Source organism: Globicephala melas, chromosome 8, assembly GCF_963455315.2.
Source record: "Globicephala melas chromosome 8, mGloMel1.2, whole genome shotgun sequence".
In the NCBI taxonomy this organism is placed as follows: domain Eukaryota; kingdom Metazoa; phylum Chordata; class Mammalia; order Artiodactyla; family Delphinidae; genus Globicephala; species Globicephala melas.
Genome location: NC_083321.1, coordinates 46,255,097 through 46,268,208, shown reverse-complemented (window position 1 = coordinate 46,268,208; position 13,112 = coordinate 46,255,097). Strand labels below are relative to the sequence as shown.

At 43.2% G+C, this 13,112-nt stretch overlaps 1 protein-coding gene across 5 annotated transcripts in view; it reads right to left on the bottom strand.

The window, feature by feature from the left end:
• DENND2B (DENN domain containing 2B) overlaps positions 1–13,112 on the bottom strand; it is a 174,547-nt gene that overhangs the window by 122,317 nt on the left and 39,118 nt on the right. Inside the window, exons 1-2 of one of the 5 annotated variants that reach the window (XM_060303534.1) lie at positions 1,384–1,477; positions 982–1,085 (exon numbers count right to left, since the gene is read on the bottom strand). The exons of the other annotated variants lie outside the window; for them this stretch is intronic. The gene's annotated coding sequence lies outside the window, so the exon portion shown is untranslated. Of the gene's footprint in view, positions 1–981; positions 1,086–1,383; positions 1,478–13,112 lie in introns of those variants that run through there. 5 annotated transcript variants of the gene reach the window in all.

The following is a 13,112-nucleotide window of genomic DNA, read 5'->3' as shown; positions in this document are numbered from 1 at the left end:
TTGCTTATATAAAGTCGATCCAAACTTCAAAGATCAGAAAAGATCCTGCCTCCGCCAAGAAAGTTTTCCTATAGTTTTAAGAACCTTCTTATTTCTGAACTATAAACACATTCACAGTTAGTAACCAAACACAGTTAAGATCTCTATATTCTCTATTTGTTTAACAAATTTTGTCTCTCCCAATAGACGATAAATTCCCTCGGTGATTAAAAAAGCTTTATATAATATTTGAATCACAATGTTGGTTAAGCTGAAAAATTCAGCTAGTATTATTGACTGTTTGATGGCTGAAAAGCAAGATCTTTTGCCCTTGACCTTTCATAGGAAACGTTGGGGGTGCGGGGAGTGGGGAAGGGAAGGGGTGGAATCAATACTCCCCCAACTCCTGAAGTACCTTCCCACCATTTCCTCCCAACTTTCACCTATTCTGTTTGAACCCTCTATCACAGGTTCAAATCAACTTCTTCCCTAAGGATGAGTCTCAGCACATCAGAGCAGTATGCTCTGTAATATTTAGTTATATTTAGGCAGTTATATTTAGCTCCATTCTTAATCCTGATCAGTCTTGATCAGTCCGCATGATAGCAGCAGCTGCTTACAACCCCTGACAGTGACGGGAAGGTAAAGGCAAGAGAGAAATGCAGAAGGAGGAAGAGCCAAAAACTAGCAGGGATTTTGTAATATACATTTCAGATTTGGGCCCTTGAGGGAGGTCTGCTTCAAATTAAGCCCCATCTGTTCTCAAGCGCCAAAGAGGCAGGACATCCATGGGAAGGCTCTGTAACCTGTCAGCACATAGACACCTCTACAGGCCATGCCACTGAGGACTGCAAAAATGCTTCTCATCCTTAGGGAGCCAACAAACTGGAGGTGGGGACTCTGACTGGCCATCCCTGCCAAGGGATGCTAACATGTGCTGTCACCACCCAGAGCGTCAACGTAACCAGACTGGAAAGACACCCAGAAGACACATGCTCTTACCTGCCGCCTCTAAGCTCCTTCCTCACAAAAGGCATCTGCTGCACCCATCTCCAGAGCCAAAGATCACAGGAAACCGAGCACTAATCTTCCTCCTCGGACCCTTCCTTCCAGAGTGGCAAGGAGACAGGGAAGCAAGTCAGAGAAAGTTTTAAGGAGAATCAATACCACACGGCACCCCATGAAAAGCTAGCTCCTGGTCCCAGGACTGCAAGAAAGGGCTACTCCACATTCAAACTCCTGGTTATCTCCAGGGGCTGATCTCCATGGAACTGCCCTCGCATTCTGCATCACAGAGGCACGAAGCAACCGCACCCCACAGAGCCCCAGAGGCAGAGAGTTAGGCAGAAAGGAATGCAGACGCTTCCCAGAAGTGCCCAGCAGAGAAGAAAACCAAGAGCTTACCACAGCTTCCTGGGCCCAGAAGGGGAGGAACTAGGCTCTCAGAAGAAAGACTTCAGCAGCTCAGAGACCTTGAAGGTCCTCATATCTGAAAGCCCTAAAGACGAGAAAAGTACCGTGGTGGGAATACGCCTGGACAGAACAAGCCTGGGCTGGCCCCAGATGGCTTCCAGTAAGCAGTGGCTATGCTGAACGTGAGCAAGAGTCTTACAGAAACCTGAAGCTATTGATGGCCCCAAAGGAACCCAAGGCAGGCCTGGGATGGGGATGTCTGAACCACCTAGTATAAGCTTTTGCTGGTGGCTTTACCACCTGCCTTCCATGCAGGGGCTTCATTTTTTTCCACATCTTGGGGGAGGAGGATGGAACGAGAGCAGGTACCCAACATCTGACAGGAACACAAAGCTACTCAGCAGATGGGCTTCATAGGCTCCAGTGCCTCCCAGCTCTGTTCTCTTTGTCATGCTCCAGAGGACACAAAGCTTCTTCCATTCCTACTGTGAGTTGTAGGCTTCCCAAGGAGCCCCACCACAGTTCCCAGAAACCCATACAGAGGCAAGGCTGAGCAAAGAGGAAGATCTTCCCTGCAGACGTGCTTTCTCCAATTTGTCACATATTATGGCTTTGTGAGGCTCTGTTCTAGGATAAGCATAGGGGAAGGGGCAGAACATAGAAAGGAGGTGATTCGGAACACCTCCTGTTGTATACTAAGCAGCCACATTAAACATACCAAACAAAAATAATCAAATAATTTTAATTGAAAAATGAGTTAAATCATAAACTGATTTCCCTTCCAAGAAAAGGGCAATTCCTAATACAGATTCCCAAAAACCCAGACAACGTTTCTCCTTCTCCTCTCATATCTAACCCCAGTTTGGAAACCCTCATCAGTTGTCAGCATTAAAACAAAATACACACAGACACACAGAGACACACACGTCTGTTCACTCCTCAAAGCCTTGTTCCCACAGCCAAGGTTACAAGACCCCTTCCAACTTCAGGTCCCTGTGGGGACAGCAGGAGGCAAGAATTAGACGAAGGCTTTTCCCAAGCAAAGGCCTTGTCTCCCAATAGGATTGGGGGTGGCTTTAGACACCCCCAAGTGCAGGAAGGAGGCTAAGCACCTGGAATCCCCCCTTCCTCCACAGCACCAGTAAACCAGCTGACGTCATCTCTCTGGTAGCCACATGTCTGCCTCCCAGCCTCTGGGATTTTGCCCATCCTCACCTCAAGATTGCAAAATAAGTGTCTGGAGCTAGTTAGTTCAGTTACTTACAGCCTGGTACCAGTGAGACAAAGGTGAAAGGTTTGCTCCTTATACAAATCATTAGTTTCACCCTGCCCTGTGGCCATAGGTTTTACTCCCGTCCCTTGATCAAAATGCATGCTGCTTTTTGCAGAGACGAGACCAAAGATGAGCTCAAACCATCTCTGGGCACCACAGAAAGAAAGACAAAGGAAGAGGTAATCAGTTACGGACCTACTTCTTTAGAACTACATGACATATACTATCCCCAGGCAAAAACATATGGATAAACTTTCCCACTCTAACAGGAAATTCTCAGTCACTTGGAACCTAGTAGAGCTTGGAATTTTATTCAAAAAATTGTTCCATTTTCCTGAATTCTTCATTCCACAAAGAGATGCTGCAGTTTACACACAGAGCACAGGGACATCATCAGTTTTCATAAATTGGCAGCAGATTTATCCCACTGGAAATAGACACAGCTTCAAACTAGAAGCTTTCCATTTAAGACCTGACACAGCAACACAACAAGAATGTATTATTTCCTACTCAAGAATAGGAGCAGATAATTCAATTAACTCCACTAAACAACTTGTTTCAAGAATGTGGTCCTGTCATAATTGGATCATGATATTCAAAGTAGGGGGACGTCTTCAGGCTTTAAGCTAAAGTATTTCCTGAAGTTACACATAGCAAAAAAATAAATAAATAAAAATAGAGAGGGAGAGGGAGAGGGAGAGAGAAGAGCTTAGTCAGGCATGGCACACTCTAGTACCTCCAGCTGCCACGCAGAGACTCAGACGAAAGGAAGGACCCAGCTTTCCTGATGGAGTACCAGGCCTCCTTTGGAAGCACTTTTCTTCCTCTCCATATGACAGGAATGGAGTTGGCCCCTTCCACAGCAATATCACCCTTAGGGGCCAGAGGATGAAGACTGGTTTTGCACTGAACACTCCTTTGTCAGTCAGTCACCTTTACAAGTTGAAGAAATTTTCCCAAAGAAACAATATTAGATATGGTAGCTGCATGCCCAAATAGGCTCATTACTGAACATGGCTAAAATACTGTTTATATAAAGATACAAGAAAAGTTACCTGTGTAAATAAATACTTGCAATAAAACAAAACATAAGAGAAATAAAATTAAATAATTTTTACATATCCCAAAATTGTGGTCCTGGAAGAAGAACAGATTAATTGAAAGATAGGTATTTTTAAGGATTCCAAAATGTATTCACAAGGACAACACTGACAGCACTCATTCTTCACATCATCTCATTTCACTCCCAAATGTGTGACTTTCCTTTCCAAAGTATTCTTGGTATCATGCTTATCAGCTATGACTGGGGGTAGCTTTCACTCCACAATCAAAGAGGGAAGGGGACAAGGAGAGTATTTCTTGAGGTAACTATGCAAAATAGGTAGAAGAGAAAGAGAGTGGAGGAAGAAGGTTAAAGAAGATGTGAGTAGGATTTGAAAAACACCTACCTGAAGGGGAACTATGAGCTATGACTCGTGAGAAACACAGAAGGCAGAGGGTTTGTGAGTATCCAGGGCTGGAGTGGCAGGGAGGACACATCGGGCATTACGTGACAGCTATCAGTTGGGCCATCTTCCTAGGACAAGTTGGTTTAAGAACAAGTGAGACGGGGGAAAGTACCAAATAGCCAGACATGGGCTCACAACTCTTATCAAGCCCCAAATCAAACCATTATTTCGCCCAGACGATGCTGGCATTCACAACAAACACATCTATAGAGCCTATAGGAAATGTTTATGCCTGTTCTCTTGGAGCTGGATGAGTTGGAGTACCTAGCTATCTAAAGGAAAGGAACTATCCCAGAGCTCCACGTCATCTAGCTCTAACAGTCCCAGTAAAGTAGAAGGCATCTCACTGGTGATGTAGGGTCAGGATGGAGTCAGAGCATATGGAGTATGTTAAAAAAACAAAAACAAAAGAGAGAGAGAGGAAGGAAGGAAAGAAGGAAGAAAGGAAGGGAGGGAAGGAGGAAGGAAGGAAGAAAGGAAGAAAGAGAGAGAAAGGAGCACTGTGGTGTATGTCACAGGGACTTAAGATAAATTAAAGGATTGCAGAATAGCAAAGAAGGCCCAGTTGAACACATACAGAGTCAATTATGTAACTCTTCTCCCCAGAACTACTCTACTCAGTTCCATGACTTTCCCTAGCAAGGTGCAGCAGCCTGAGAGCCTCCTGAGGTTGGGTGTAGCAAGAGTGAGTGCAGGTCCTTATCACTAACGCTGCAGGGACAAATATCCCTCTGAACTCATTTACCAAAGTTTCTGCTGATTATGCCTGACACAGGATCACAGGGCAGCAAAAGACTGTGGAGATGTCTTCCAAATCTGCACTGGAGGAAACCAACACAAATCTTTAACTGGAAAGAAAAAGTATAAACTAGGCAAGACCTGATTAAATCCCAGAATCATTTCAGAAGGGGACAGGGAGAGATCAGGAAGAAATGTACCTCTGCCTATCTGAGTATGTGTGTGAGAGCTATGGTTTACATAGGCAGACGTTAAACTACTTTGTTCTTCTTCAAAGACTTGCCTCTCACGAACACCAACGGGGCATCTCTCAGTTCTTCTGTCTACTTTTAGTTCCTAGTTCCTGGTGATAGGATCCCCCAAATATCACCCCCTTCCTTGCTGGAACCAAACCATACCACCTTCAGGGCACAAGAACTGGAACGCAGCCATGCACAGAAGGAGTGATCAACAAATGCAGAAGTTGGACATGTTAGCAAACATTTAAGGTTTCTGGAAACTACTACTTCCAAGGACCATTCTCCACATGATGAGGAAATCAAAGCCAGGTGAAGATCTGGGCTGAGTTTCAAATATTTCTGGGTTTATGAAGGAGGTGGAAGGTGGGAGGCAGAATTCTGGAACTGAACCCACAAAAGGCCAAGCCTCCCACACCTCAAGGGTGACAGCAAACAGGTGTGGACCTAGAGCAGCCCCAGTGGTGGACAAGGCAGTTATCTCTTGAAGTCATTCTTGTCAGAGAATTTCCACCACTTTGTTATCACAGTTTATACTTTTTCAAAGTGACTAGACATATTCATTTTATCTATATTTGGATGTGAGTTTCCTTCTGGCTCCACTAATGATAGTCACGGTCACGGTTCTCTGCCTCTAGCCCATCTACTCTCCTTGATCCCCCAGGCTTACTCTCTGGGTTCCTATCTCTATAGATTCCCGTCTTCTTTATCATAAGGCCCCTTTTGACAAAATGAAATTGAGACATAGAAATGTGACTTGCACAAGATCACACTGCAAATTAGTAGCACAGCAGGGATTAGAATCCAATTCTCTGAACTCTAGTCCAGCACTCTTTCCAACTGACCACAATACCTCCGTTATAGGAGAAACATCTGCTCTGGAGCACCAAGACCAAGAATCAAAACAGTTTATCTGCATGTCTTCTTAAGCAAAACAACACAGCCAGAATGTTTGGCAGAGACTAACTAAATATTTCCTCTGTGATCTACGCCGGAGGGGAAGACTGTGGGAGTGAGGTAGGCACAGGACACAGGGAAACTGAAGAGAAAACCACTGCAAAGGCCAGCAGATGGGCGACGAAAGAGGGAAAATGCAATCTTAAACTGAGGACAAGCTAGGGGCACAGGAATCAGATTTTTTCTTTAATGTTGAGATTTAAAATTAGGATTCCAGATCTAAACGTGAATGTAAACAGACTGTCATCTAAGAACTGACTAAAGAGAAGCCAGAAGAAAATGTATCACAATATCAAGTCATAAAGACAGGAATCTATGGGAGTGAGATGGGGGTGCCTAGGAACTCAAGGCTAGAGGCAGAGAAGCACTACCGCGGGGCATCACTAGTAGAACTGGAAGGGAACTCAAGGGACCTAGACAAGGTTCTTCCAAAAGGAGAAAAAGCACCAAGATCATTCAGCTGAAAGAAGGCTGGGGGAACAGAAGTCGTCACTGTACAAAACTAGGTCCCCTGGTTTAAAAAAAAAAAAAAGAAAGAAAAAAGAAATCTACCTGATGATGCAAGAGAGAAACTCTCCAAAGAGTTCGAAAGCTGTGGAATGGGAAAGTTCTTACCACCAAGGAAACGCCACTTGAGCTTTCCCGGAACCTTTAAGAAAGAAAAGGCTTCAAAGGGCATAGGACTCCTCAATTGTGTTAAATGAACAAAAAGAAAAGGGAGGCTTCCACAACAGAACAAAGAGGTCTGAGGCAGGCCTTCTACCACTGACCCTGGGGGCAAAAGGGTTTTCTCTAGCACTCCTGTGACCAGTTATCTTAGAGAGCACACAGTGAGGTCAGCCTCAGAGAGGCTGTTTGCTGTGCCTGCATTCTCGTAGGCAGGCTGATTGGGAGCAAGGATGAGGTAACCTCACCAGCAAACGTGGCCACTGGTGGTCACCCTCGGGCTGGAGGAAAGGGAAAGAAAGAACCTGGAGCTCTTACCCTCAACAGGTTTACGTTCTATTTGAGCAGCCAAGACACACATCCCAAAGAACTAAGAGGGTTTCCCTGGTGGCGCAGTGGTTGAGAGTCTGCCTGCCGACGCAGGGGATGCGGGTTCGTGCCCCGGTTCGGGAAAATCCCACATGCCGCGGAGCGGCTGGGACCGTGAGTCATGGCCGCTGAGCCTGCGCGTCCGGAGTGGCCCACTACCACACACACAAAAAAACAAACAAAAAACCCCCAAAGAACTAAGAAATCCTGCATCAACACTTTAGCTCAACAAGCTCCCATAAGTCATCCAGCCTCTGGGCTTGGAAGACTATTCCCTTTCTTAAAGAAGAGTACCGGGCTTCCCTGGTGGTGCAGTGGTTAAGAATCTGCCTGCCGATGCAGGGGACATGGGTTCGAGCCCTGGTCCGGGAAGATCCCACATGCTGCGGAGCAACTAAGCCCGTGCGCCACAACTACTGAACCTGTGCTCTAGAGCCCGCGAGCCACACCTACTGAGCCTGCGAGCCACAACTACTGAAGCCCACATGCCTAGAGCCCGTGCTCTGCCACAAAAGAAGCCACCACAATGAGAAACCCGTGCACCACAACAAAGAGTAGCCCCCACTCACCCCAACTAGAGAAAAGCCCGCGTGCAGCAACAAAGACCTAAGGCAGCCAAAATTATAAATAAATTAAAAAAAAAAAAACCTTTAAAAAATAAAAAGGAGAGTACTGACAACTAAGACAGTGATGAGCAAATGAGAAATGGCCTAATAGTCACAGAACATAGCAAAAGGGAATTTTAGGAGACAGAGGAATTGCTTCCTGATTGTGAACTGATTCACTCACTAGGCAAAGTCTATGAGACAAGGAGCTAAGCCAAGGAAAGTATTTTAAAAGGATAGGGGGAATGGAGAGGGCAGCTCTTCCCCAGGTGGAAAAATTGAGAAGGCAGACAAAAGGAAGGAGTGAACTCCATGGAAACAGGGAAACCCCCCACCCCAAAGCTTCATGTGTAATCAAAGGCAGAAAGGACCAAACTAATGTAAACAGGCCAAGGGAAGCTAATGTGCCCTTCTCCAGAGAGGCCAAAACACACACTTCCCCAGCATGGCCCTGGAAATGCAGAAGTTAGGTGTTCCCTTAGATGAGACAGGCAGCCTGGGGGAGTTGGGGAATTCCCAGGCTGCTCTTGGGCATTTTTTTCCTCCGAGTTCCCAGGCACTCAGAGAGTTCACAAAAACTCCCGGGCACAGAGACCAAGTAGAAGGTAAAGCTAAGACTTTACTGCTTGGAGGAAAATGCAGTTTGCCCAAAGTTCCCACAAGAGAGAATCAGAAGAAAATAACCAGGAGGAACAGCAGGACAACCTCCAAATCTGAGCACCTAGGCCACAGGCCTGCGGGCTTCCCACAGTCCTCCTTAGCTCCGATGCAATAAACAGCTGCCCTGGAGAAAACAATGGGCCTTTGTCTGTGCCTCTGCCTTTAGATTATCTTGGAGAACCAAACAGGATAATTCCTTTAGAGGAGTGGTTCTCTTAAATACTGGCCCAGGCCATGATTAAAGTTTTTATCATGTACAGCATCCCTCTCAAATTCCTACCTGATCCACAGTGGGCAGTAAGGGTCCTGTGCAGCCCTGGCCTGGTACATGAACCAGTCCCAGACAGGTTCTGGCAGCACTCTTCCTGGAGCCCTCACCAGTCAGACACCAGAGCTATGACTTCTGCTTTCTCCTTGGCCTGGCCACAGAATTAAAAGCCGAACAACTTACTCACTTCTCTCCATTCACCAGAATATTCCATGTTGTGTGAATTACTCTGACGGTTGATGCTGTTTTCATCAACATACCTGTTGAAATGCACTATCAACAGTAACTGTGATAAAATAAAGTGTGAAACAAGCTGGAGAGTCAAGCTTCTCCTGAGGTACTAACAAATAAAAATTCCCCAAACTGACAAACACATCAATAAATTTTATGTTGTAATTTTTCTTGATTCAAAATAGTTTAAATCTAACCTAATTTTGTAAAAGAGGAGAATTAGGTGCTTTCTTGCAAAGAGCTGCCCTATTATCCTATTTTAGTTATTGTTTTTAATTTATTATTCTGGTTTTCAAATGTCCTTTCTTATATGATGTGATGATGACAGGTTTGGGGTTTTTGTTTATTTTTGGCCTCTTTTCCTGGGAAAAATATCTTAAAATCTAGGAATTCTATATTGGCCTCAAAAAATAAACAAACAACTGTGTTTTATGAAATTCAATATCCTATAGTATGCTAGTCTTTTCCCATCTTCCTCCACAGAGACAACTGGTGGCAAATGAATTGAGGAGCCATTTCTTTCAAACCACCAAGGACTAGATGCCACAGCACAAAATCCCTTCACATGAAACAGAGACAGTCTGAAGAATTCCTAGTATCTTCCTCCTCAAGACCTCTCTCCTCACCAGCATTACTCCTCTCCCCAAAAGCCTCCAAATAAAGCGTACTCAGAGTTTTTCAGAAAAGTTAGCTGGATACCATGAGTTCCCTAATTCAATCCAGAAGATCGCTCATTTTCCATGATTTCAGCACAAAGCATCATCACAATGTAGTGGAAAGGGCTTTGGAATCAAATGAACCTGGGTTCAAATGTGGGATCTTGGGAAAGTTACTTGATTTCTCTGAGTCATGATTTCCTCCTCTTCAAGACAATCAGTGGAATTTAGGAGCGTATCAAGCAGTGACTAGCACAGAGTAGGTCTCCTGCACTGACTTAGTTCTTGCTTGTCAGCATTCCCTCCTACTGTCCCCCAAGAGCCAGGCTCTTCAGAGAGTTCTTTGAAAACAGAGATCTGGAAATAATGAAGCCAAGTACAACCTTTTCCCACAAGAACTCAAAGTCATGCGGCTTTCCTTACCTTGCCTTGCTAGTTACATTCCATAGCTGTCCACAATTCCTTTCCAGCCTCTTTTGGAAAGGCCGGGGCACCTATTTTATGGTATAAATCTCCCTCTTCTCCTTCTTAAGAGCCTAGAAGAATAAATAATTAGGTGGCTCAGGGTTCTCTAAGGGCAGGGCTTTCAGTGTCATCCTGGAAACTATTAAAATGTGGAAAAACCACTCAGCTCACCACCTCATGTTTCTGTGTAGTATCGAATCAACCCTTCTGGAGTTCCTTCAATCTGCTCTGAGCAAATACTGAATCAGGTCTCTTGTACTTTGCTGAACAAGTGTTCCAAACAGGCAACAAAAAAACCATAATCAATTTTTTCAAGACTACATACAGCCTCATGTTATAGTACTCCTATTTTGATCCCTATTAATGGCAGCCTCTCCATCAGGAAAGCAAAAGAATTCCCAGTACGAGATGGGCCAGAAGAGTGACCTCACATACTACCTTTTCCAGGACCATAGAATTTTACACAGTTGAATTCTTTATAACAAGCGTTATTTAGTAAATGGAAATGTTAAGCTTGATTTAATTTGCAGAAATTTGTAAAAGTTTTTCATGTAAACCAATTCAAAAATCGGAAAAAAAAGTATTTATTGGTCCAAAGATCTCAAATTTCAATTCCAAAATTAGAGTCACCCTTTTTTTTTTTTTTTTTTGGCGGTACATGGGCCTCTCACTGTTGTGGCCTCTCCCGTTTCGGAGCACAGGCTCCGGACGCACAGGCTCAGCAGCCATGGCTCACGGGCCTACCTGCTCCGCAGCATGTGGGATCTTCCTGGACCAGGGCACGAACCCGTGTCCCCTGCATTGGCAGGCGGACTCTCAACCACTGCGCCACCAGGGAAGCCCTAGAGTCACCCTTTTAAATGACAAGCAGATGACCTCAACCAAGCAGGTGGCCAAAGCGGGTAAGAGCCCTTGGACTCTAGCACTAGTCTCAGTCTGCCCATTGCTACTAAGGTAACAAAACCTGTAAGAGGAATAACCCTGGGTGGGCCTCATTTTACTCCCCTAGCAAAATGTAAACAAGGAACAGAAGATTACCAATAAGGAAAACAGTCACTGGGAAGGAAGCACCATTAATGGATCGCTCTTGCCCTCACTACCTCATGCCTGGCCGAGAGCTCCCTCCCCATACCTCCAACCCCACTGCATCTCCCTTTTGGGCCATCAAAGTGTACTTCTGGGCTGGCTTTAAGTCACCATCTGGTTCATGCCACTCCTGCCATCTCCCCCAAAGTTTTCATGTTCTTTTATACCTCTGAGCCTTTTGCATAAACTGTTCCCTCTTCCTGGAATGTCTTCCCACCTCTATTATGCTAGCCAGCTCCAAGAGTCCCTCAAGATTCAGTCCCCACAGCACCGCTTCTAGCTGCTTTCTCTGACCCTGGGGCTTCCTTTGCATTTTTCCTTATTATTCTTCCCTTTCCTCGCTATCATACTCTATTGTAAATGTTCATTTTTCAAAGATGCCCTAAGTGAATTTTGCAAAACAAGTACTCCTTCCATATATTTAAATCAACATTTAAGAGATATACCTTCTGGCACGTAATAAACATTGACATTTTAAAATAAAATTACTACGTTACTCTCTTAAATGAATCCAATGAAATCTAAATACCACAGTGATTTGAAATCTACCATCATTCATTTAAAAAAAAACATGAAATTTTATGCCATTCTTTTTTTTCCATATACACTTATCATTTTTACTTCCTCCTCAGAATTTTACCCTAATATTTTACGCTTGAAAATATTTTACTGGTAAGCCTATGATAGTTCTCTGCATTATAAGTATTATATATAAATTGATATATATAAATTTTTTAATTCTCCTATAACAGTAAGCTCTAAACGTTAAAAAAAATTTTTTTCTTCTGGATTGGGCTTTCATTACCTTTGTTATTAATATACAATTGATCAAAACATATTACAAATTTGTATTATTAAATATAAAAAGTAAAATTGTATTGCAAATACATTAATTTTCCATTTTTATAGTTGCAAGTGCCAAGAAACTGTTTACATAAATAACTAGACAGGAATGAAGGAAGTTTTTTTTACAGTAATATCAGTCAACCTTTGCACTCCTGAGCTAAATGCCAAAATTAGACAGTGGTCTATCATCAAAAATTTTTAATGATCTACCAACTGACAATTCTTTCAATTTTGTTGAAAGCAAAAACTAAAAACCATCTGATTTAGAAAAGGATTTGTTACTCAGAGTCATTCACTTTCTCTAAAAGTATTTTTAATTGCTCCTTTGCTAGCCAACTGGGAAGTTTTCACACAGTCAGCACACAAACAGCAAGATTCAGGATGAGAAATGCTATGTCTTCTTTTTGTAAAGTGAGAGAAGAGTGACTGAGAAAGGGGACATCTTGAGTACAACTGTATTCACAGACCTGGAGGCTGTAGAACCAAGCAGCCAGCGCTCCAGAAACAGGACCAAACGGTGTGTCTCTCAGGTACAAACCACGTCCATCAAAAGCTTTCTCTTATCACTGGAGGGCTCTTCCTTCAAGTTAATCCTAACAAAGATGAAATGGGAATTCAGAATTCCATTTCTCTTATACAAAGTCATTTTCCAAAATGAGGGGTTTGTAATTAAGTGACCATTAATTAAATTCAACATCACAAAATTTTAAATGGCCCAATTCCTTAACCTTTATAATGAGCCTGAAATGAAATCTCGATATATTGAAAAGGACTTCTCACAAATCTCAGTAAATACAGTACAAACAAAATAGTCTGAAGCTATGAAAGGAGGATCAACAAGTAAACTTACAAAAATGAATAAATAGGAAAAAGATATGAGTCAAAGAAAAAAAAAAAAGCCTTACGGTAGAAAAGAAGAACAAAGCCAATCCCTTTAACTGGATGCCTTCCTCACAGTAAACAATCAATCAAATTTACAGAATGGCTGATATTGATTCTCGAGGTATAAAACAGACTATCATACTGACTATATAAATAGTACAGGCTGCAAAAGAAATAGTAAAAACATGAGGTCCATACTAAATCAATGAATAGATGAATGTAATAAAAATAGAAATGATGCTACAGAAAAAGCTAATCAGAAAAAGATATAATA